The sequence below is a fragment of the Rhagoletis pomonella genome, unplaced genomic scaffold, assembly GCF_013731165.1.
Source record: "Rhagoletis pomonella isolate Grant_MI unplaced genomic scaffold, Rhpom_1.0 Rhpom_scaffold_00019, whole genome shotgun sequence".
In the NCBI taxonomy this organism is placed as follows: Eukaryota; Metazoa; Arthropoda; class Insecta; order Diptera; family Tephritidae; genus Rhagoletis; species Rhagoletis pomonella.
In genome coordinates, this window is record NW_023458573.1 from 1,182,201 (window position 1) to 1,186,415 (window position 4,215).

The window sequence follows — 4,215 nt, forward strand, 5'->3', positions numbered from 1 at the left end:
AATAAATATTAAAATATCGTTTTATATAAAAAAAAGGAAAAGCGGCGCAGGCGAAAATTTGGAATAAAAAAAATAAAATGAGGTAATTAGAATTCCCTTTCTGTGTCGTAAACCTGGGGCTGCCGGCCCAGTGATGTCTATTATGGTTACTGGGTGATTTATAAAAATGTCTTCTATATAAAAATTTGTATATAAAAATGTGGCGAAAGCCACAATAAATAATTATTAAACGTGCGGTAGCACGAACAATACGGCAACACAAACCGATTGAGTCAGCTGACCCATGCTTACAAGCAGCGCTGAAACGAATGTGAAGAGAAAAGGTAATGCCGAGTACATAAGAAAATAACAGGAACTTGTTTTGGCAGGCGATTGATATAAAAAGGCTGATCCTAACTGGTGTAAAGATTCTTTAACGTTATTCGCAGCTACGAACTGTAAATTAAATAAAATCCCATTTTGTTCTTCAAACCGCGCCTTTCTTTTCTTTTAGTTGACTGCAAAAAATGTCCTGTACAAATGAACATTCAACATTTTTCAAGCGAAAAGACGCAAATGAAAATTGTGATTTTTGGCCATTTTTCTAAGGGGTCCCTAGGGAACAATAGGAAGACTAGGTGGTCCGGGCGACATTTTTGTCAATGGCGGTTCATACCCTCTCCAAAAAGGGTGGTTGTAGGTGCCACGCCCACGCCTTAGCATTAATACATACATTTGTTTTATATTACTGTTGGCAGTTGTACTTAAGCATAACTATATAAAATTATACGCCAAACTAAAGGTATTTTGTTGGTCTTTCTGATAAAAATATTTGTTATTATAGTTAATTACATATTTTTTTGCGAAAAACATACATTTTTATAAAAAAATTCCATAATTTCGTTTTTTTACTTTTTCTCGAAATATGTTTATATTATATACATAGATATATACATCGAATGAAAGGTCCTCCAATTCCAACGGTGCCCATATTTTGAAAATCGGTTCAATAGTTTTTGAAATATAAGCTTTTGAAAATGTTGAAAATTCCACGTTTAACACCCTCTAGGGCCGCCCCTGCTCATTTGCACCAAAAAAAAAAAGTTTACCTATAAACTCAGCAGCAAGGGATGCACCACGTCCACTTTTTCTTATTTCTCTAGCTCAAAGGCGCGGATTCTTTAGGTATGCCAAATCATTAAAGACATTAAAAACGAAAACTCTACTCTTTTATTTCAATGGAAATAATTTTTATTTTATTTATTCGCCAAAACGTGAATACCTTCCTTCTGGAACCTTGTATGTCAAAGGTAGTAGGAAGTAGAATACGCCATCAATTGGGTCCAACAGTCAGGTCTTAGAAACGGTATGATACATAAACTGCCAAACGAACAACTGATATTTGTAAACAAGCAAAATTAAATAAAAGAGTACAAAACTAGAAAGCCAAAAATATATACATACATATGTACAAAGGTATTAAATTTAAAGTACGTATAGCTTCTTTTTTACCTGCATCGGCATCTATAACTGCAACCAACTCCGGATTAGCCGTGGATTCAGCCACATATTATTTATTTATATGAATACCTTCCTTCTGGAACCTTGTATGTCAAAGGTAGTAGGAAGTAGAATACGCCATCAATTGGGTCCAACAGTCAGGTCTTAGAAACGGTATGATACATAAACTGCCAAACGAACAGCTGATATTTGTAAACAAGCAAAATTAAATAAAAGAGTACAAAACTAGAAAGCCAAAAATATATACATACATATGTACAAAGGTATTAAATTTAAAGTACGTATAGCTTCTTTTTTACCTGCATCGGCATCTATAACTGCAACCAACTCCGGATTAGCCGTGGATTCAGCCACATATTTTTTATTTATTTTTTATTCATATAGAAGAAAGTTTAGTTTACAAGGAATTTACATACATACATATGTACTTACATATGTATGTAAATATATCTGTGATCGTGTGGTATATAACTTTAAGTCGTGAGGCTAGCTTTAGTATAATACACCATTCCGTTTGTTCCTTAAAGCACAAAGAATGTTGAGTTGCTTGCACCAGAATTATTTGTTACGTTTATTTGCCAAGGGTCTTCAAGGGCACGGTGTCAGTGCGATATTCGTAATCGTCAGCTGCGAATGGTACACTATACAAAAGCCCGCCTCCTAACTTAAGCTACTATTCCATACGAACATATTATACGTATGTATATAAATTAGGGATGTTAATTTTCCGGCTTTTTCCGATACCGGTATTTTCGGGATGGTATTGTCAACATCCCGCGATCCCTGGATTAGTCCCGGGATTTAGATATTCATTACTTTTCAACAACTTGAATCGAAAAAATTGCTTCTATATTGTTTGAGAAGCTCTCCTACCATGAAATAAATAATAAATAAGTGGGTTTGAAACCATGGTACAATAATTACAGGTATTGTCTTCCCAGAGAGCGCATATTCCGATCTGCCTTATTTAAAAAATATCATTGTTGCCCACACTAAAACGTTTACTGCTGGAAATATTTATTTTTCCATACCCCATATACCATATATGTTCACATATTTTTTTCAACAAACCATCTTACAGAGAACTTATTCAATTTGCAAAAGCCGGGGAAAAAACATTTGCTTGTAAATAGATTCAAAATTTATATGGCTCACTTAATTTCAAACGTTTTTTCCTTTTGTTTTAAAAAATTATAAAAATTAAATTGAGCGAAAACAAAAAGCAAAGCCAAATAAAAGTAAAAGAATAACATTGAACTATGTCAAAATGAAAATAAGGGAGCAGGAACTTCGATGTGAAGCAAAACTCTCTAGGAAGACAATACCTGTAATTATTGTACCATGGCTTGAAACCTACTGTTTTATATAAAGTGGCGTTTTTATTTTTTACCTCTGACAGCAGGATTTATTTTGAAGGTCTTTATTAAAAAATTCAATGCAATGTAGAATAAAAATATGGTTAACAAATGCAACAGGAAATTTCTTTAGAATTTAAAAAATTTAAGTTTTCACCAGGACGAATAGATAATTTTTAAGCTGACAAAGTGAGAAGAACGAAATTAGAACAAATATTGCGAAATTTCAAGGATAAAATTTTAAAATGACATTTTCAGTATTTACCAGCCCTTCTGCACTAGAAATCGGAATATGTTTAAATTCTACAGGATTTTCTCGTCAATTTTATACCCATACTTCTTCTCTAAGCACATTTCTCTGAATCTTTTAAATCATTTTGAATTACTGACGTTAGAGTGAAAAACTAAAAACGCAATTTTACTATATTTGGCCCACGGTTTTGCGAATATATTGATATTTGTGTTAAAAATTTACTATCGAGCGGTGTTATATGTACAATGAGCTAGACATTTAAAAAAAATATAAATTATTAAATAAAAAAATAAATATAGCCAATACTGGTCAAGAAAAGGAGTTTCTATTATTGCCATCAGTTCAAATTACAAATCCCGAAAATCCCGGGACTACTTTCCAAGAATCCCGGGATTTTGGAGTGCTTAAAAGTCCGGGATCCCGGGATCCCGAGATTAACATTCCTAATATACGTATTATGCATATGTATATACATATTATACATATGTATTACTTAAATGCATATTTATGCTTATAAGTCCACAAATTTTCCATTTCTTTTAAATGCACACGTGTATTTTATATTATTTATATTCAGCTTCATATTTTTTATTTTTGAATTTATTATGAAAACTGACGGAAGGGAAAAATTATTTTTGACTTAAATTGTTGAGTTCATGTAGCGAAATAATTTTATGGTGGAAAAAATGGCGTCCAATACACAACCGTTGAGCTGAGCGGAACTACTCAACTGTGCGTTTCTAAAACAAACACTGAACAGTTTAACAACAGCTGCGTCTTAGAAACGCGCCCAATGAAACGGTAGTACTAAAACTATCGCTAGTTAAGCTGGAACACATGCGATTACGTGCGTAAAAACTAAGCAACTCCATAGTGTGCGCTTACACGTGTTTGTCAGTTGTCATTTCGTAAAGTTGATGCAGCATGCATACACATTTTTATACATATTTATAAAGAAAATACATACCAAGCAGTGTTGCCGCGGGGTTGTGAAAAATTGTAGCCGAAAAGAGACTTAAAATGTATCAATATGTATCACTTTTTTTCATTTAAGTATCAAAGCATAAATATGGTATAAAACCAATAATTTTTATGAAAAACCATTTT

At 32.8% G+C, this 4,215-nt stretch overlaps 1 long non-coding RNA gene across 1 annotated transcript; it reads right to left on the minus strand.

The window, feature by feature from the left end:
* Positions 1-1,202: 1,202 nt before the first annotated feature.
* LOC118749543 lies at positions 1,203-2,304 on the minus strand. The gene is made up of 3 exons (XR_004994242.1): positions 1,800-2,304; positions 1,492-1,682; positions 1,203-1,374 (listed from the first exon to the last, which is right to left on the minus strand). It is a non-coding gene; the product is annotated as an uncharacterized LOC118749543 (long non-coding RNA).
* Positions 2,305-4,215: the final 1,911 nt, after the last annotated feature.